We start from the raw sequence: 23,183 nt of genomic DNA on the forward strand, positions 1-23,183 counted from the left end.
TTTTGCCCACTTTGTAATGGGGCTGTTTGTTTTTTTCTTTTGAGTTCCTTGTAGATCCTAGATGTTAGGCCTTTGTCAGACATGGAGTTGGCAAATATTTTTTCCCAGTCTGTGGGCTGTCTCCCTGCTCTCTTGATGGTTCCTTTGGCTTTGTAGTAGTTTGTCAGTTTGATGGTGTCCCACTTGTCTATCTTATCACTTATGGCATGGACGTTTAAGATTTTGATCAGGAATTGGTTGCCAGTTCCAATTTCCATAACGATATCTCCTGCATTTTCTAAGGTTCTTATAGTTTGAGGTTTTATATTTAGGTCTTTGATCCATTTAGAGTTGATTTTTGTTTATGGGGAGAGGTAGGAATCTTGTTTTAATCTTCTGCATGTGGTCAGTCGGTTTTCCCAGCACCATTTACTGAATAGGTTCTGCTCTCCCAATTCGTTGGGATGGAGGCTTTGTTGAAGACGAATTGGTTGAGAAATCGAGGTTTTGCTTCTGGAAACTCTATCCTGTTCCATTGGTCTATATGCCTGTGTTGATACCAATACGAGGCTATTTTGATTACTGTAGTTTTATAGTAGAGTTTAAAGTCTGGGAGTGTGATACCTCCTGCTTTGCTTTTGTTGCTGAGGATTATTTTGGTGATTTGTGGTCATTTATGTTTCCATATGAATTCCTGTATTGTCATTTCCAGGTCTTAGAAGAATGCTGCTGGCAATTTAATGGATATTGCATTAAATCTGTAGATTGCCTTAGTTAGGATGGACATCTTAACAATGTTGATTCTTCCAATCCATGAACATGGAATATTTTTCCATTTGTTTGTGACATTTTTGATCTCTTTGAGCAGTGTTTTTTAGGTTAGGAAGATGCCAAAGTACTTGATTTTTTTTCTGGCTATTGTGAATGGGATTGTGCTTTTTATCTGGGTTTCTGTTTATTTGCTGTTGGTGTATAGAAATGCGAATGTCTTTTGCACATTGATTTTATACCCTGAGATTTTACCAAAGTTTTATGAGTGCAAGGAGGTTTTTGACAGATTCTCTTGGGTTTTTGAGGCATATAATCATGTCATCTGCAAAGTGGGATAACTTGACTTCCTCTTTTTCGATTTGGATACTGCTGATCTCCTTTGCTTGTCTGATTGCTCTAGCTTGGACTTCCAAAATTATGTTGAAAAGGAGAGGTGAGAGTGGGCATGGCTGAGATCTGATATTTCTTTTTCCTCCTTCGATACCATTACAAAATGGTATCTGGATATATTTGGGGGTGAGGCTGTGTGACCACATGATTGTAGGAGGATACAGAGGTTTCTAGATTTAAGTGGTCTCTGCTGCCAATGGCTATTCTGGTTGTCTTCCTACACTAGTGTCCAGCAAGGTGCACTTGGGCCTATGTGATCATTTGGACACTACGTTGGCATATATGAGGGGGCCCCAGAAAACTCCAGAATTATCTTTTGGAGGATGGGTCCCTTGCAATACAGGCTTCCCCAGGTAGGTAAGTGTTCTAGAAGTCCATCAGAATCAGTGTACTAGCAAGCATTGTTATGAGAGGCTGCAATTAGCTTCAGTGAATTTTTTTTGAGATTCTTTCAACGTCTTTTCCCATTTCATGATGGGTGATTTATAAGTGGTCCTGTCCACACCTTGATGAGGGTTCAGAAGTTTTTGGCCAAAAATGGCATGACCCTTGTGCCTCACCCTCCCTATTCCCCTGATCTTGCCCCCAGCAACTTTTTTTTTTCCAAATGAAAAACGTCCGCAAAGAAAATTGTTTTACTGATGTGGGAGAGGTGAAAAAAAAATGACAGAAGCACTAAAAGACATCAAAATTGACGAGTTTAACAAAAAGATACCTGCACACGCATGTTTGTTGCAGTTCTGTTCACAAAAGCAAAAACATGGAACCAACCATGCTGCCCACTGAAGCTGGACTGGATTAAAAAAATGTGGTACATATACATAATGGAATATTATGCAGCCAAAAAGAAAGACAAACAGATGGACTTCGCAGCAACTTAGATGGATTTGGAGTCTATAACACTCAGTTATCTATCACAGAAACACAGAACAGAGTACCATATGTTCTCACCCATAAGTGGACCTTGAACAATCATAATACTGTAAGACAGGGATTGGCAGTAGTGGGATTGACAGTTGAGGGAAACTTCCAGGGGAGGGGGGGCACACCTAATCAGCAAGGGTACCTGCATAATGAACATTCATATACCTAACTCTGGTTTGTACTCCACATCTTTAAAAAAAAATTGACAAGTTTAAAAACTGTTTTAAACAGTGGAAAAAGCATCTCACTATATTGCATCAAACAGAGTATTTTGAAGGTGTCTGAAGTTTAAACATGTAAGAATAAATACACAATTTTTTATATATAAATACTGGAGTTTTGGGGGGCCCCCCTTATGCTATCTCTGTCCTCCAAGACAGTTTTTTGTGTGATCATCTTTGAAAAGAAAATACAGAATAAAAGACTGTCAGTGCCTCTTTTCACAAGATGTAGAGAAACATGAAAGACTCATGGAGAATTGTCTCCCAATACATATATCTTTAACTCATAAGCACGAAGCTTCACAGCTTAATCCTAAAGGTAGAAAGGGCATTTTTTAATATTATGGAAGAAACTATGATAGGAGCTAACTATAACAATAGCTTGTCTATTATTATAAGAGCTTTGAAATGACCAGGGACTAGGAATTACTAAGAATAAAATAAATGTATTTGATATGCTCTAAATATTGCCCAAATTATTTACTGATATTACATTGCTGTATCTTTGCTACTTTATACTTAGGGAGTTCACATTTACACAATGCATATAACTCACAAATATAGTCTTGACTAGGACAATCACAACCAAAATTATACCAACAGATCAGAGCCAGAATATATGAGAAAATATTCTCAAGGATATTTAGTTTTCTTAGAATCAAGTTTGCTTTACTGCAAGTAATGGATGTAGATTTGCTTTGGTCATAAATAAATAAAGTCGAAAGTGTTTGCGTGAGACATTTAAGAAGCTTGGGGAGCTTATATACTAAATCCAAGGTGTTCTGAATAGAGAATATGAATAATTTCATTAAAAAACTGCAGTTACCCAAGTTATCAAAATTACTTTTAGGAAGATTCCACAGCTTTTTCTTGTGTTTTATTCTGACATGTAAACTGTCAGGTAATAAAGTGGTTCTTGATATTAGAGTAATTAACACTAGTTGCTGTGAGAAATAACTTTCAAGTTTCAGTTGCTTAATACAAAAACATTTTATTTTTTATTGATGCCATAGACCAAAATAGATCAGGAGGGAGGGTCTCCTAGGGGTTTTCTTCCCTATGTTGAGTCAAGGACTTAGATTCTTTCCATCTGGTGCTTCTACTTCCCAGCAGTGCCTCCAGATTCCTTCACTGGGTGCCCTCCAGTTGGCCAACTGACAAGCAAAGCGTGTGGAGGACCACATGGGAGAAAGTGAGGCATATCGCCACTCACATTTCATTGGCAAAGCTAGTTACATGGCCTGATCCGGATCCAGAAGGTGGGGAAATGTGACCTTCCTATTGACTATGTTACATTCTTTAATAATAATCTGTCAGGCGACAAGATTTATTAATGATCAGCTTGGTGTATATCTTGTGTTAGGCACAGTGAAATTGAAAGCATGGATACAGAAAATGGATTCAGGCAAGAAGTCTGGACTCATTCTGTTGAAGTAAGTAACAGCAATAGGTTGAGTTCAAAGCTCCATTCTGAGTTAGTTTAGAAATTAGGGGTGCATTTACAAATACCTTACAAACGTATAAATTATGGTATGTATCAGATAACATGTTTTTTGGGTTCATATTTTGAGTGCCCAACTTCCTGGTTGTGGCTGTAGACAGACTACTATGTTCAACTGTTGGAGCTACGGAAAGTAGGTCTGAGCAGTCTTAGAAATTAGGTATGCTGACAACAGGTTAATTCTTTGCATGAGCATTAAAATGAGGCTGTATGTTCAGCAGCCAGTGACAACCTAAAGGAGGAAGAGATTAGGAGTTTGGGATGTGGGTCATGAGAAAACAACATAAGAGAACAGGAAACAAATGATAGGACATGATTATTATCAAACTGGTAAAGGACTGATATAAAATAGGAAGATAAAATAAACTAGTGGAATTACTGAATTTATAGTGATGTTAATAGCTAAGGAAAAGGACATGTTCTTTAGAGTTACCATGACCTCTTTTTTCTTTTTTTGTCACAACAGGCTTATAAACATATTTTCAACAGATTTGGTGACCTCATAATTATGGAATGAGAACAAATTAAGCAGCTGCTTGCCTTCTGAGTTCCAATTTTGCCCCTGCATGTCTTATTTTTAAATAATACAGATGATTAAGTAGCACAGTGATGGTAGTAGGGAACCGATATTTGTTGAATGCCTATTGTATGTTGGGCACCACACAGGAACTTTAAAAATATGTATGTTTTAATTTTCAGTAGGACATTCTGACATAATTATCTCTGTTTTAACAGGAGAGAAAACGTAAGCCCAGTGAGGTTGCATGACTTGATGTAGGACACATGACTAATTATGAAACTGGAACTAGAAACCAGGCCTTTGGACATGGTTCATTGCTTTATGTTGTAATGTTCATGTTAATATAACTTATTATTGTATTCTCTGGTCAATAATATCTTGAACATTTTATAAAAGCATGTAAGGAAAAATAAGAGTGCTTACTTGAACTTTGAAAAATAGGTAAAAGAAAGAAAGTTGAAATATTGAAATGTGTTGATTTTGGTGTCAAAGAAAAGTATGTGTACTTTTCTCATTCTACTGTTCATGATTCATTCTCTTTTCCTTCCTGTCTAATTTATACCTCACCAGTTTCTGAAAAAGGATTGATGGAAGCTCCTTGGCTGGCTTCCAGGGAATTCATAACATTATATTCAAGTTTCTAGTAAATAGATTGCTTGCCTTCAGATTGCAAAGAACCAACAGTATTGCTATATTTTTAAAACATCCACGTGGATGGTACATGTTTCTGTGCTTTATATGACTCAGACTATATTATATACATTTTATATAGCTTACTTTTTTGTTTAATATTATGTTTTGGGGATTCACCCATGTTGCTTGCTGTAGCTGTAGTTTTAAAATTTGTATCGTTGTATGTGAAGTTCCATTGTATACCACAACTTTTTCTGTTGTATTGTTGACAGACATTTGGGTTGTTTCCAGGTTTTGCTATAATCAACAGTGCCGGTATGAGCATTTTTTTACAAGTACTATGGTATACATATGCAAATATTTCTGGGGGAGACATATATTTTTTGGAGTGTGATTGCTGGGTTATAGCATAAGTGTATCAGCTTTATTGTATACAGGTAATGCCATGATGTTTTTTCAGAGTGTTGTATTGATTTACATTCCCAACAGTCATGTAAAAGTTTTTATTTGTGCCACAACTATGTCCTATCCTTGATGTTGTCCTTTTTAAACTCTTGCCAATCGGGTAGCTCAATGTAATTTTAATTTGCATACCCCTGAGTTCTTATCATTTTTAGTCATGTTTTCACTTCTATCACTTTCCAGGATGGTTGCCTATTTTCCACTGGGTTCTCTTTTTACCATTGGTTTGGACAAGTTTTTTTTTTTAAACATATATTTTGTATACCATTGTAACCATTTGACAGTAATTTGTAGTGCAGATCTTTTCTTTCAATTTATGATTTAACCTTTCATTGTATTATTTGGTAAACACAAATATTAAATTTTAATGCAGTCAAATATATCATCTTTTCTATATATTTTGTCCTTATTGTGCCTTAGTTAAGAAACCTCTTCTTTGTTAGGGTTTTAAAGATAGTCTCTTGTATTTTCTTAAAAAGTGATTCAATTTTAGGTATTTATTCATCTAATTTAAAACAAATATAGTGTGTTTTAGGAATATAATTTTATTTTTTCATGTGGTTAACAAATTAGAGTCCATATAATCTCCACCAAATTGGGCTGCTGTCATCTATCAAGTTTCATGATTTGTTTAACCAAAAAGCCACTCCTCATTCCTAGATAAGATTCAACAATATTTTGTTATATGGCCATGATTAAAAGTGTTTTCATTTAAGAATAAATTGTGGTTAATGTAGATTAATCTAGACCAGTTGAGCAGTAAGCAGGAATAGTGTGAAAGTGAGAAATTTGAGGCAGGGAGACCCAGTTAGGAGTTCATCACAGGTTCAAGAAAATGAAGCTGTGAATTATGACAGTGACAGAGAAATGAAAAGGACAAAAATATGAGAAACTTTGCAGAGGAAGAAGTGATTGTATTTAGTGACTAATTGAATGTGAAAAGCAAAATAAATTAAGTGTTAAATATGACTACCAGTTTTGAGATGGATGACTCCAAGTTTAGGAAAAAGATTATTTTAATTTTAAATTTATTGAAATTGATGTGGTTACAGGACATTGAGGTAGAGATTTAGGAAGCATTTGTAAGTAGTTGATAATAAAATCTGTTGAAAGAATGTTTTAAAAAAGCTTTGTTGGTTTCTCCATTTTTATTGTTTTATAAGAATTCTTTACATATTCTGGATATAAATCCTTCTTCCAGGAATATCTTCTTCTATTTGTGTCTTTTTGTTTATTTGTTTAAAATATTTTATGGTGTCTTTTGAGGAAAATCATTCTTAATTTTTATGTAGTCAGTTTAATCAACAATTTCCTTTAAGTTTGTGCATTTTGTTTTGAAAATTTTTCCATAGCGAGGTCATGAAAATATTTTCTTGTATTCTAATTGTAGTTTTTGTAGTCACATATAGATTAGTAAACCAAATGAAACTGATAGTTGGTAATGGCATTAGGTAGAGATACAATATCATTTTTCCTACATATCAATATTCAGTGTTGCAACACTGTCTATTGAAAAGCCAATTTATCTTCCATAAATTTTCAATATCACTTTGGTCATATATCAAGTGATGTATGAGTCTTTTTCTAAGCTCTTTATTCTATTCCATTTCTCTAATTATCAATCCATGTCAAGACCACACTGATTTTAATTTCTATAATTTTCAAATAAATCTTGATATCTAATAGGGTAACTTTCAAATATTTTTTCTTCTCCCTGAATAGAATAGTGTCTTGACAAGTTTTTGACATTTGAAACTCAGTATACATTTTAGACTCAACATGTTAATTTACACACACACAGGAAAATAAATACTTGTTGAAATTTTTATTGGTATTATATTGAATTTACATATCAATTATAGAATTGGCAGCTTTATGATATTGGATCTTTTAGTTCATGATTATTGTATATCTCTTGATTTATTTATGTCTTCTTTAATGTAAAGTATTTTAGTAAAAATAGTTGTATATTTTGTCAATAATGGTTTTGCAGGTTTTATTACATTTATTTCTGAGTATTTTTAAAATTTTTATTTTAGTTTTAAAATCTTCCTTTCCAATTCTTTATTGCTGGTGTATAGAAATGCAATAGATTTTTACATGCTGATTTTATATTCTGCAAACTTATTGAACTCTTTTTCTTAATTTTATAGACTACCTATGGATTCTAATAGTTTTTTTTACAAAGTGATATCACTTGCAAATAATGATATTTTAATTTATTCTCTTCTTTCTATTTCTATTTCCTCTTATGCCCTTTTGGTATTATCTAGAGACTCCCATACAAGATTGAAAAAGTTGGGCATTCTGATAATTTTTCTGATCTGAGAAGGAATGTTTGAACCATTAAGTATAATGTTCAGTGGTAGTTGTTTTTATAGATCTTTATTAAGTAAAGGAATTGTTATAATACTATAAGAAAGGGATTGGCAGTAGTGGGACACTGTCAGGGGGGTGGGGTTGGCAGTTAAGGGAAACTGCTAGGGGAAGGAGGGGCACACCTCATTAACAAGGGTACTTGCATAATCAATGTTTGTATGCCTAATAATGGAAAATGGAGAGTGGAAAAGGAGAATCTGTTGAGTTTTTTAATTACTATTGTTATTATGCTTTTAATTTCTAAATTTCCTTCCTTCCTTTTCTCTCTCTCTCTCTTAAATTCTCTTATTTTTCCCCTTAGATATTTCAGGGATGTTTTCATTTTTTAAATATGGTAAACATATTTAACATTTATTCTTTGTCTTATTATTCCAATACCTGAGGTCATTATGCATGTGATTTTGCTATCTGTTGCCTCTACTACCTCTCAGAACCCAAGGCGACTTGTTTCTTTGTGCATTTTGTAAGTTTTAACTATTAGTTCACATTTTTTGGAATTTTATCTGTTTAATGATTTTGAGTCCTATGTTGACAATTTATACCTCCAGTGACTATTTACATTTGTTCTTACCAAACATGGGGTTAAGTGGGTGTGTGGGGTGGTGCCTACCAACACAGAAACATTTTAAATTAAATTTTCTTGCCTGAGATTTTTTGGATATCCCCCGTAGTATGAGATTGGGCTATAAGCTCAAGTGTGGTTTGGCTTGTGGATATGAATTTCAAGGAGGCAATTTTATTTTTTCTTCTCCCAATGCCACATTTTATAACAGACAATTTTCCCTGGATTTATTTCTAGTTCACATGTACTTTGAGGATTTAGACCTGTGGGGTTATTGATTGATAAAGGCATTTCTTTTTTGGTATGGGATTTATTTTTATTTATGTTTTTGAGACGGGGTCTCATTTTGTCCCTCAGCCTGGAGTGCAACGCCAAGATCATGGCTCACTTTATCTTCCAACTTCTAGGCTCAGGTCATCCTTCTGCTTCAGCCTTCCCGAGTAGCTGGGACCACATGTGTGCCACCATGCCTGGCTAATTTTTAAATTTTATTTTGTAGAGTTGAGATCTCGCTATGTTGCCTAGGCTGGTCTCGAACTCCTGGGCTCAGGCAGTCCTGCCTTGGCATCCCAAAGTACTGATATTACAGGTGTGAGCCAACCTGGTCTCTCTTTCTCTCTTTTTTTTGAGCTGGAGTTTCACTTTTTTACCCAGGCTGGGGTGTAATGGCACGATTGTGGCTTAGTGCAGCCTCCACCTCCTAAGCTCAGGTGATCTTTCCGCCTCAGATCCTGAATTACTGGAACTACAGGCATGACCTATGCCCAGCTAATTTTTTAAAAATTATTTTTTGGAGAGATGAAGCCTTGCTATGTTACCCAGGCTGGTCTTGAACTCCTGGGTTCAAGTGATCCTCCTGCCTTGGCCTCCCAAAGTGCTGGGATTACAGGCATGAGTCACTGTTCCTGGCATATGAATTTACTTTAGAAACAGTATGTTTGGCTGGATTGTAACTAATTTGAAGGAAATGGTTAATGGTAAGAATGAAAACTCAGTCTGAGGCCAGAGCATGAAGGGGCCATGAACTCTAGGCTAAGCAATTTGAACTTAAATAAGTAGGGGGACTAATTTTTTATTTAATGTATTATTTTAAAAACAAGATACATGTAACATATTACTTACTAATAATTTGAGTTGTTCATAGGTGCATAAATCTGTCAGCTGTATACAATCTGTAATGTATCATTTTTGGGAAAGTGATAGTAGAACCAAGATTTAAGACCTATTCAATTATACTCTAGCAATTATAAACAGGAATGAAATGAGAATGGGATGAAGCATGTGAGTGTGGTACAAGTAAAATAACTAATTTTTACTCTGTAAAAACTGTTTTATTTAGTTTCTGATGTGAATAAACTCCATTTCTGATGATAGCTAATGCTGTTCACATAATTCATTCCTTCCATTGCTTAGAAAAAAAATTACTTATTTCCTGAATAGGTTTGAAATCACATCTTGATGTTTCTTTCCTGAGTAAGATTCAAACCTGAGTCATTGATTAACCCTAAAAACACCATATTTATGACCTCTCGCCCACCAGCCCCCACTTTTTAAAGAGAAAGAGCTGGGCTGGTTCTTGTTCAAATAGTTTTTGTAATTTTATTTTATTTTTTAAGTTTATGATAAAAATTTAACAGAGTATCCCTGTAAATGACTTAGGCTGCCTCATTTTGCTAACAAGAAGAAAAATCATTAAATGCCAATTAGGATTTGTGATATCAAAATTCAAGGTCTACTCCATAAATGCTGAGAATCAGAAAATTATCAAAGGAACGCTAATAGGCATATTATAAATGGCTAATGTAATTTTTATTTCTAAACTGAAGTGAAAAATGGGAATGTGTGTCCTGTGCTCTATTACCAAAACCTCATTGGGATCTGGCCAGCGTGTGGGGAAATGACACAGCTGAGTCTTTCTCAGGCAAAATACATTAACATTACAAATGATACTTGTTCTGACTCTATCTCAAGGAGCATTTTCTCTCAGAGGTATAGTAAGAATCACATTAGCAGAACAGTTATTAAGCTCTTTTGAATAATTCTGTGTTTTAGAAAAGGAAAGTGACCCTTTTTATCTCTCAGAGGGATAATAGCTTTACAGATATATTTAAAATAAAACTAATTGTGACAGGACAGTGGCCATAACACTAGCATTACAAAACATACATGAAAGAAACTTGGTATTCAGTTAGAAAATATAAAGTATTTTAAACAAAATATTTTCATAATATTAGATTTAGATGAATAAGCTTTGTTTCTTCTTAAACAGCTTCAATCTCTGTTTTATACTGTAGATAGTGAATAGAGACCAGAAATATACTGTTGAAAATTCTCAATTGTGTACTGCTTTAAAATAGCAGCACAATCTGGGAGACCTAAGTTCCTCAAAAATAAGTATAACTGTTGTATTTCTTCAATTGTCAGAGTTACATATCTTCATATTTTGACAAATGTAAAATCTGGGTATTTCCTAAAAAGCAAAAGAAACATGCCCCAGCCTCTATGCTTCTGAGTAGTTATTATCATTTTATTTATTTATTTATTTATTTTTCTGAGTTGGAGTCTCACTGTTTTGCCCAGGCTGGCGTGCAGTGGCACGATCATGGCTCACTGCAGCCTCTACTTCCTGGACTCAGGCAATCCTTCAGCCTCAGCCTCCCAAGTAGCTGGAACTACAGGCACATGCCACCACTCCTGGTTAAATCTTGACTTTTTGTGGAGATAATGAGGTCTCACTAAGTTTTCTAAACTGGTCTCGAACTCCTGGGCTCAAGCAATCCTCTTGCTTTGGCCTCCCAAAGTGCTAGGATTACAGGTATGAGCCACCGTGCCTGGCATTGGTTATTATATTTGTGAGTGATGATGCAGTCATATGTGGTAGTATTTTAACGTAAGTTTGAATCCTTAACGTTGCTTTACATGTTTTAAAAATAAATCAGGAAACACTATTTTATACAAAGTATGACTATTAAATGCCAAACAGAGAAATCAAAGGTAGTAGAAAATAGCTGAATTCAGTACTTTTATAGCATTTCAAAGCCAGGAAAGACTGTACAACAGATTCGTGGTCTTAAAGGATTATTACTCAGGTGCCAAGCACACATCCATCAAAAGTTTCTGGATGACTTTCAAGAAAAGGTAATTCACTTGCATTGATGGGTAATTCAATTAAGGGAAAAGTAAAACTATAAGTTTAACTAAATGGGAAATGCAAGCAAAACCCTAAAGTTATACTGTTGATATTAAAGATGCCCAAGAGGTCAATCTCACAAGCACGGATTATAAAAAGCAACACGCCATGCTGACTAGCCAAAATCAATTCAGAAGACTTTTAAGACTGAGTGGGAAGATACTGGAACTCAAATTTGATTTCGATGATGCAGAGAGTGTTATACATAATTACATGAAAAATACATGATATTATGAGTATGGAAACAACTTAATGTATATCTGATCTAGTGTTTTTTAAGCATAATAAATAATTAGAAGTAGAAATGGTAATCACTAAGATCCAAGATGGATTCATTACCCCTAAATTACTTCATGTTCATATGATATTCTTTTTTGATAGGATTACTATGTTTCATCTGGGATGACAAATCTACATTTCAGTATGATACTTAAATTCTTTGTATACTTGTGGACCAAAAGGAGAAATGTGAACTGAATGAGGTAATGTATTAAGGGCTGAATGACTGCTGATAAGGTCTGATAAGTAGACTGGGCATCTGGAAAGAGGTTTCTCATGGCTTGTGGATGACTCTTTCTTGGACCTTCTTTTTCTATGCAGTGTAATGTGTTAGCAACTCGAATACATGGAAGCCTTCCTTATAAGAGTTGCAGTTGTAAAAAAAGTAGCAGGTATAAAAATATTTTAGATGATAAAATCAGTATCTTCTAAAAACTTCGACAGGGCAGAATGATGCACTGAATCCAGTTAGATTAATTGTGTAAGAGATAGATATAAGATTCAGAACCTGCGTATATATAAAATAAACTTGTTCAGATAAGCCAGTTCTTAGTTTCAAATTATTTTATTATGCTTCCCTAAGCCTAAGTTTTTCGTTGTATAAAATGGGAATAGGTGCTAGTTACTACTTTTCTGGAAATTTTTGGGTATAATTCAAATTTTGGGGATTGACCTTGGGTAGGGTACTTATTTTGTCTAGGGTTTATTTTTCTCATTTGAAAGTCAGCATAAAAATAGTACCTACTTCATAGGTGGTTGTCAGGAGAATTAAATGAGATGATGCATATGAGACTCTTCAAGGTGCCTGGCACCTGGTGAGCACCTAATGAATGTTAGCAATTATACTGAATGTTAATGTGACTTCTAGAAAATCCACCTTGACATTACACTGCAAAAATAGAACTGTAATCTCTGTAGAATAAGGAAAATTATACTTCTACTCTATCCTATTTATAGACTAAAGCTGTGCTATGATATCAATTTGAATATAAATTTTAAGAGGAATACTGGAAAATTGAGGTTCATAGAAAGTCAAATCCTTGTGAAAAATGATGGAAGAAACTAGGGATGTTTATCCTATAGGGAAAAGAAAAGATTGAGAAGGGATGAAGCTCTCTAAAGGATCATCATTGAAAGAGGAGTGAGACCTGTCCTATGTGAACTCTAGAGTAAGAATTATGACAATAGGAGACAGATTTTTGGCTCCCCTGAAGAAAGACTTGCTGTGAGAGCTGTCCATAGGTAGGCTGGCTGCCTTAGAAGATAATGATTTCTCAGTCACTGAATTTTTTTTTAAGGATGAAATGTCATTTGAGGGAGAATTGCAGAGAGGATTCAGGGATTTAAGATGGGATTTGGCTCAGTGATCTTTAAAGGCCAATCTTTCTCTAAGGTTCTATAGCTGTTGACTTCCTCACAGTGCTTAACATTTAAAACCATTCTTTAAACGTATATCGGCCATCTATTTTTTTCGGATAATTTGACTGAAATATACCGCACTAAATAAGAATTGCATATCCCTGACCTTTAATAAGGACTAAAATATATTTTCTTTCATTGCTCTTATCCGAGATCTGGGTAATGGATTTGCAGAATCTCTGCATGCCAATCACACTTGCATTTTTTTTTAAATTGGGAAGGTGATAAAATGGTTAAAGAATTGTCAGGACACAGAATGGCTGTGCTTTAATATCTGATGGCTCAGCTTTAATATCCTCCTGTTCCAAGTAAGGTCAATATTAGTGAATAGACATGCAAATATTGGGTATATCGTTCACAAACAAACTTATTATTGCAGGGCATTCTTTGAACAATGTGTCTTGAAGGAAAAACTGGTATTGGCATTCAGGATAATATTGTTTTTCCAAGTGGTTCCGTTTTTTCTTGATTTTAGTTCAGGCTTCTTGGCCTGATAATTATGTTTTGAAACAACTCAGTTAGCCTTCTGCTTTTATATAGATTAACAAATAAATCATGAGTGGCCCTGAAGGACAATGGAGAGGAGAAGTCCTCCAACAGGTACAACCTTATGGTGTACTTTGCCTGGAAAAAGGTGACATGCTATCAGATTTATACCAATTCATGGGTAGTGGTTAAAGGTTTTAACTATGTCAAAACAGTTGGGAGGAATAAGTTTGGAACCTTGCTGATAAGAAAGATTGGGGAAGAATTATGTAAATGAATTTTTAAAAATGTGTCCAGCATGTGAGAATATTAACGTCCCATGTGAATTTTTATCAAATGTTCATTAACCAGGTAAACAAGATGACCCACTAGTTCTTCTTTCCCATGCGACTTCACTGTGTCAATTAGCTCATAAACAATGTTCCATCATAGCAGACATGAATATTGTTCATGCCTCAGTAAAAAATTACTTGCCTCTCTCCAAGGCTGACCCGGCTGCTACCATAGCTGAATGCCCAAATCTGCTAGCAGTACAGATCAATAGTGAGCCCTCGATAGTGTATGCTATAATGAGAGGACCAGTCTGCCTTCTGGTTATTATGTTGGGTCTCCCATCATGGAGCAAACAGTATTTTGTTCTCAACAATACACTGTTTACTGAAATAAACAATCTGAATATGGTTTATCTTCCTGGGTTACCGTGCTGCTTCTGTTGATTTAATGAATACCTTATTTATATCATGCCTCTTTTCACACAGTATAGCTTTTAATCAAGAAACTTATTTTACAGCAAAATAATTAAGGCCAGTGGGTTTTTGGGGTTTCCAAGTATTTGGACAAAACCTTTACTCAGAAGCAATTGACTTATGGCATAGCAGAATGATCTAAGGAAGACTTACTGTGTGAGCTGAGAAACAGCACCTTTTGACATTGCAGGGGGTGTCCTTCAGAATAAACTACATTCCCTGAACTAATGTCTAATATATGGTGCTGTTTCTCCCAAAGCCAGAAATCGAGAGTGAAGTAGCGGTGGTATTTCTCATCTTAACACTGACTGACCAATGCACAAAATTTTTGCTTCCAAGTTCATTATTTCGGACCCTGCTCATTTGGAGGTCTTGGTGTTCAGCAGAAGAATATTTCATCAGGGGACACAATTGAACTGGAGGTTGAGATTGCTGCTTAGTCTTTTGGGGTTTTTCTTGTCAATGGAACAGGAAGGAAAAAAATGTTTATCATGATGTTTTACTTGATTTTCTATGATGGAGCGCAGGGATTTCTATGGAGTGCTACCTATTATTGTAATGTCCAGTGACAAAAGTTAACAGAAGACTACAACAACCTCCCTTAGTTAGGCCCACTAAAGCTCAGACTACCCAGGAATTAAGCTTGTATTGCAGAAGACAAAGACAAAGAACCAGGACCAGATAAAATGTTGGCTGAAAACAAAGGGAACATGGAGAAAGAAACTTACCAATACCAAAGATAATCCCAAAAGCAATTGCCAAAATTAAAATTATTGTAACTGCTCATATTTCTTCCTTGTTCTTGTATGTATATAACTATATTAATGATTTTCCTCCCTTGTTTCCTTAGTTTTTTCTAAAATTAATAAATATTTAATATCTCTAAAATCTAATACATCGTCAACTTTAGCATTCATTATGTTTCACAACTTTTCTAAAAATTTAATTTTTAAATTAACATGAAGTACTATAGACTTTTTTGGTGTACAGTTCTATAAATTTTAACACATGTGGTAACTACTGCCAAATCAAGATGTAAAACAGTTTCATCACCTCTAAAACTCTCCCTTGTGTTAATCCTTTGTAGTTACATCTCCCTATCACCACTCCAACCCCTGACAACCACTGATATTTCTATTTCCACAGTTTTGTCTTTTTGAGAATGCCTTATCAATGGAAATCTTAGAGTATATAACCTTTCAAGTCTGCCTTCTTTCCTTTAGCGTAATGCCTTTGAGATTCGTCCAAGTTATAATGTGTATCAATAGTTCATTTCTTTTTATTGCTGAATAGTACTGTAACCCCTTGTTTAATATGTGGTAGATTAGTGGTAGCCAACTTTATAAATTATCCAATAGATTTCGGTATATCAGGATGAGATTGTTACTGAACTATAAAAGAAATGAGCATTAGGCTGAAATGGAAATTTTAATAAGAGTGTTTCTGTATGTTGAATGGCAAGTGGGTAGGCTGCTACAGAAACTGCAGTTTGACTCTCTTATGCCCACTCTGCCCCACTTTTAATGTGCTTTACTGAACTGAAGGGGCTAGGCAGGTAGAACATTCTCAGGATTTCCCTTGTAGCTGAATTCTACACTAAAATTAAAAATTTCCAAGGAAACACACTCACATGAGACTTGGAAGTAAGCAAGCAACATGAGGCAGCAGTTGTATGAGCATAAAATAATTTTTCTGGCCCACGTGGCAACAGGAGCATGTGGTTCTTCTGCCCTAGTAGGCACAGAGGTTCAAATGGTATGGGAATTTCCACTACAGTAGTCTTGTGGGCTGGTAGGATATCACTCCTTGCTGTGTTTACCTGACTGCATGAATTAAAGCTTTGTTCAGAGGCTTGCCAAGAAATTCTATAAGGCACTCAGTACTATATAATACATTCCTTCCTCCTTAAACTGGATGAAGTGGATTCTGTTATCTGCAACTATTCCTTTGTATCTCAAACTGAGAATCTGGGGATTCTCCTCAAATTCATCTTTGAATGCATTTTGGAAACTACTAAATTAACTGCCAGGTATCCAAATATGTTACAACAACAATAAAAAATCAATTGCTTTCATTGATACTGATAATATAATGCATTCATTTATATAACATATTTATTGGGTGCCTAAGTACTAGATCTGGAACTATAATAACTAAAAGCAAAACCAAACCCTGCTTTCATGGAGCTTCCATTTTAGTGAGAAGTAGATAAGTAAAATATGTAGCATGCAAGATGATGAGAAAAAATATAGCAAGGAAGAGAGAGATAGGGAGTGTCAGTGAAAGAAAAATGCAGGAAGTTCCCCACTGAGAAATGACATTTGGGTTAAGATCTGAAGAAGTAGGAGCAATTTGGGCAGAGGGAACAACAAATATAAGGACCTGAGGTGGAAGCACATCTAATAGGTTGAAGGAACAACAAGGAGGGCAATGTGGCTGGCACTCAGGGAATGAAGTGCTTTTGGGATCATAAAGTCAAGTACAATCAAAGTTACCAAAGTTTTATGCTAAAGATCAACACACAAGTAATCTAGAATACACATGTGTTATTTATCTCTGATTATCAACAAGATGCAATCACAAAACATTAAAATTCTGAGAGAAAACTGATCTAGGAAGATACTGGAGATTCCTCATCTCTTGGGGGGTTTTTGGACTCCAGTGGAGATATACTGGTGTAAATAATTTAAGAAGGGAACATTGATTAAAAAAAAAAACTACAAATATTCAACAGGCATGGTAGATGCTTTAGATATGTTAACTCATTATGTACATTAACTCATTGCACACCAATCCTACAATTGTCAGGCATTTAGCTATAATTTGCAAGTGAAGAAACTGAAGTCAAGAGGGATTAGGTAATGTTCCCAAGATCACACAGCCAGTAAATAGTGGAGTTTCAATTTAAAATGCAGGTTTGTCTGACATCCCGTTTGTCCTGGTTAATTTTATGCATCAACTTGACTGGGCTAAAGGATGCCCAGATAGCTGATAAAACATTTCTGGGTATGTCTTTGAGCGTGTTTCTGAAAGAGATTAGCATTTGTAGTATTAGTAGTACTGAATAAAGTAAAATAAGTTGTAGTAGACTGAATAAAGGAAATCTGCCCTCACCAATGTGGGAAGACATCCTCTAATCCTCTGAGGGCCTGAACAAGACAAAAAGGTGAAGGAAAGACACATTCTCTTTCTCCTGCCTTCAGACATCTGAGCAGGCCTTCATTCCTGGACTGAGAGTTACACCACTGGCTCCCTTGGTCTTCAGGCCTTCAGACTTGGGCTGAATTACACGAGTGGGTTTCCTGGGTCTCTAGTTTGCAGAGGGACAATCAAGGGACTTCTTGGCCTCCATAATTGAATGAGCCAGTCCTATAATAAATCTCCTCTTATATACTTATATATATATATATATCCTGTTTGTCCTGTTTCTCTGGAGATCCCTAAGACAACATTCTTCCTATTTTCACAACCTCTCACAGTGGGTTAAACTCTATATCCAAGTGAAATTTTTTCTCCTTTAGCTACAAATAGTTTTGTTTTGATCCTTGAGGGAAATGGAGAGCAAGGGAGATAAATCCCACTGGTGAAAGGTTTTCATAGACTCAGAGAAAGTAACTCAAAACACCCTAATTTAGTCTTTCCTCATGTGACCTATTTTCCATTTTTTGAAATCATGTCCTTTATTCCCCATTCTTCTTCCTCTACAGTAATTTAAAATATGGTGAACTTGTTGTAAATACCAGGTCTTAATTTTTTTTAAATTAACAAATGAATATATAAAATGTAGAATATTATAGAACAGTTTACGTATCATACTCCTTTTTAAATATACCCTAACTTTCTTGTTTTAAAAATTGATCCAATATATATTTTCTGTGAAAAATTTGGAAGTATGAAAAAGTATATTGAAAAAAGAAAAAAGAGCACCCATTGCATATTATCCAGAAAATACTACTATTAATTATTTGGTCTATCTTCTCAGTTTTTTAAATACGGATTTTTGAAACTGGTAAGATCATATTCCATGTAATAATTTAAATTATTTAAAAAAATATAAAAATACAGAGGGTAATAAAACTAATCCCCTAAGTGGGTGAGCTCTAGAATGTGTTTGAAACTCTATACTTTCTCTTGCTGAGGAACTTGTGATTTTATTTCCTCATCTGAAAAATGAAGTTAATAACTTATGGCTTTATTTCCTCATCTGGAAAATGAAGTTAATAAGAGTACTTGTAGTAAAGTTTTTAGAACAGTGCTGGTATTAATTAAGTACTCAATAAATGTTAGCCATTGCAATAAGCATTATCTAACGCTCACCATAAGCCAATGTTAATCTTTTCATATTTGCTTCAGATATTTCCTTCCTTCTTTTCTCTTTCCTGTTTATCTTTTTTTTTTTTCAGAAATAGTATTAAAAATGCAGGTGAGCTGGGTGTGGAGACTCATGCCTGTAATCCCAGCACTTTGGGAGGCCCAGACAGGAGAACTGCTTGGAGCCCAGGAGTTTGAGACCAGCCTGGGCAACATAGCGAGACTTTGTCTCTACAAAAAAAATTAAAAAATTATCCAGGCCTGGTAGTGTGCACCTGTAGTCCCAGATACTCAGAGGCTGAGAAGGGAGGATTGCTTGAGCCTAGAAGTTAAAGGCTGCAGTGAGTCGTGATCTTGCCACTGCACACCAGTCTGGGTTATAGTGAGACTCCAACTCAAAAAAGAAAAAATAAAAGGGCAGGTGAAACCTCTTTTACACTCCTTCCTAATCTCATTTTCCTTTCTTCTCCTCTAGATCACTATCCTAAAATTGGTTCATATCCTTCTGTTCATGTTTTTACAATTTTAGTATATTGAATGAATCAATTGTGTATACATTTTGTATCATGATTTTTCACACTTAACTGAAAGCATTTCAAAAACATTCTCCTCTCTCAGACACCTTTCATAAAATAATTATTTGTGTCAGGATAATATACCATTGAATAACACTATTTGCTTTCCTTAGTATTAGATATTTAGGCTTTATTTATTTTCTTTTATAAGTAACACTGGTGAACATTTTTGTTCTTGCATATTTGTATACATCTTTCATGATTTCTTCAGGTAGAATTAACTGATATCAAACAACACGAAAACTTAAAATAATTTGTAATTTATTAAAATATGATAATTATGGAAAAATTGAAAATACAGTTTATAAAAAATGAAAGGAGAAACACCTATTATGCTACCATTAGAAGATAATCACTGCCAACAATTTGGTTTATTTCCTTCTAGTCATACTCTTCCTAGAAAGCACACTCAAACTCCACTCCTCCATACAATATTTGGGAATATATTGCTTATTAAGATTTGTTCCCAACTTTTTACACTAACATATCATCACATTTCCCCAATTCATTTAGTATTCTATGGTAAACGTAATTTTTTAATATCTGCATAATCCTACCACATGAAATAATATAATTTAATTAATCATTCCCCTTTTTTTGGGCACTTAGGATACTTCATTTTTAATAATATCATAAGAGTGAGTATTCTTGTACAGAAACTTTGTGTTCCTTACATAATAGGTTCCTTAGAGTCCCTATAAGTTACTGGGTTGAGGCATAACATATTAAAGACACTTAATTCATATTGTCAAATTATTCTACAGAAGTATGTTCTCCTGAGTATATAACCCCCAGCATATATTTGCCAGAATAATTATCTTTGTTAATTTAATATGGAAGACGCTTTACACCAATGTTTTCATTGACTTTAAAACTAATTTTTTGAAATTTTGCTACTTAAATTCATTCAGATTATTTTTCTAATTTTTTTTGTGCTCAATCTTTTAAAAATTGGGGTCATTTATACCACAATTTGCTTTAAGTTAAAAAAGGAAATAAAACAAATGTATGTGTATTACATCACTGTGCTTTAAGTTAAAAAAGGAAATGACATGACTTTTGTTGATACAACTAAGACTTTTGTTGATTTTTAACAGAATTCGGTTCAATTTTCAGACATACACTGCTAAAAATAAGGTGGAACATGATGATTATCTAGTGACTTTAGACCATTTAAACCTTCATAGTTAAGCCTCTCTTCCAAAACATCTCATTAGGAATTTTCTATTAAAATATTTTACAAATAAAACTGAACCTTTAAGAGTAAAGTTACTAATTAGATAATCACAAACTATTTATATACTTTGCTATTAGATTCTAAAATAATAAATACAAGAGAACTTTAGAGTTTTCTTGGAATTTCCTTTCTCTGTCAGCCTGTATGCTGATTTTAATTACCCAAGGTCAAGATATTTTCTACAGATGAGATTACTATGAGAACATTATTTATTGACAGTGGGAAATTGTCCCACTCAGGAAATTCAGTAATTGTCATTTAACCTAGGTGTGTTGACTGAGACGACCTTTACTTTTACAAGGTAAGTTTTTTTTAATTCAACAGCCATGTTGTTAGTTTTGCTTAGATGGCAAAAATAATACTGTGATTTGATTCTTATCAATTCCAGATGAGCCGGGTGCAGTAGTTCACACCTGTAATCCTAGCACTTTGAGAGGCAAGAGAATTTCCTGAGCCCAGGGGTTCGAGGCCAGCCTGGGCAGCTTAGGGAGACCCTGTCTCTATAATAAATAAAAAAAACCAGTCAGGCACAGTGGTGCATGCTTGTGGTCCCAGTTACTTGGAAGGCTGAGGCAGAAGGATAGCCTGAGCCCAGCAGGACCAGGCTGCAGTGACTGTGAGTGGGTCACTGCACTCCAACTTAGGTGCAGAGAGAGACTCCAACTGAAGAAAAATAAAAATAAAAAATAAAAAATGAATTAAATAGTAAAAAAGGAAATATAACAAAATATGAAAATATAGGCATCTGAATGAATGATTTTGCAGAGATACAGGTACTTCTAAACATAAAAAAGGAAGAAATCAAAAGAAAATATTACTATATTTGAGTACCTAAAAATGACAACCTTCTGCAAGAAAGGATACTACAAACTGAGAAAAGTATTTGTTAGATGTATGGTAACATACACAAAACCTATAAAGATTCCTTACAAACCAATTTACAAAATGGAACTTTAACAGAAAAATGACCAGAGGGTGCCAGTGAAAAATTCTCACACATTGACATGAGAAAGAAATATACAAATAGCCAGTAAATATATATGTATAAATTACTCAATGTCACTAATAATAAAAATAAGATAGCATTTTTGTCTTGTACCAAAATGGCAAATATCTGAAGTATTATAATCTAGGAATACTTATAAACTGCTAGTAACAACTGACACAATTTTTGGAGAGAATTTATGCACTATTCATCAAAAACTCTGAAAATACATATACGATGCGATCCAGTGACTTCAATTCTATAAAGGTATCACCAAAAATTAAAACATATGCACACCAAGGGCATTCCTTGTAAAATTATTTATAACTGCGAATACTTGAGAAACAATGCCTAATTTCTAATAATAAATTGCATATATCTAAAGAGTAGAAGATATTACACAATTATTAAAAGTGTGTTGTTGGAGACTTTACTGATTCGAGAAAATATTCATGTTAAGAAAAAAATAAAACCAGGAAACAAATTACTATTCCAGTTTTGCAGTACACATACAGCTAAAAGAGCAGAAAGGAAATTTCTCAAAATGTTAATGCCATTAATGGTGTCATTTCTGGGTGGTGGGATTTCTGGTGATTTTTATATTCTTCCTGATACTCCTCAATATTTTCCAAAATATTTATAATAAATATATTATAAATAAAATATTTATATTATTGTTATCTCAGAATGTGTGCTTTCTTGAAATTTCCTTTCTCTGTCATATGCATATGATTTGTATGTGTATGATACACACATATGTATATACCTATATACACACACACGGAGAGACTGATATGTAGAAATTTTATTGAAAGGACATTAGAGACAGTGCCACAGACAAATTCAGGTCAACTTATATTGAGCGTGCCAGATTTCTCCAGGGTAGTACTCAATTTTGAAGCTCCTTTTGAACAGGATAACTCACTTATTCGCACAATCTTAGATCAAGAAAGGATTCTTGAGATCCCCACCACTGAGAAAGGCACATGTCCATCTTGTTCTCCACTGGGTGCCCACTGCCTAGTTCAGTACGTTTTGGAGTGAAAGAAAAAACGAAAATCACCCCAATCATTGTACAGATGGAGAAGCTGCTTCCTTCAGAAACAGCAGCTTACACACCTCCATGAAATAACATCAACCGCCCCAATAATTCCGGTTACTACTACTACTACCAACACCTGTGTCACCTACTGTGCGCCAGGCACTCTTCCAAGTGCTTTATGTGTATAACTTATTTAATCCTCCCAACAGCCCTAAGCGGTGGGCATTTGTAATTATTTTCATCAAATTGGTGAGAAGACAGAGTCACACACTCCTCTGTACCTCCGTCATCTTTCTCCCCCGCCATTTCACGCAAACCCCAATCACCTAGAGATTCCATCTGCCGCTAGCCAGCAGGGATCCTTACAAGGGGTGTCCCCGGGGCGCATCGGTGTGTGCCTGCGTGTGATGCGGGAAGTAGGGAGATGCTTAAGGACCCGCCGCCAGAAAACAATGTCCTGACGTCCAGTCTGGACTCTGACTTCATCGCCCCTCCTGGTGGGCCACGGGGACCCGGCGACAGGGCGACACCGCGGGCGGCCCCGGCCTCTCTCGCCCTCTAGCGCGCCCCG

Source organism: Carlito syrichta, unplaced genomic scaffold (assembly GCF_000164805.1).
Source record: "Carlito syrichta isolate Samal-C Ts95f unplaced genomic scaffold, Tarsius_syrichta-2.0.1 Scaffold307260, whole genome shotgun sequence".
NCBI lineage: Eukaryota > Metazoa > Chordata > Mammalia > Primates > Tarsiidae > Carlito > Carlito syrichta.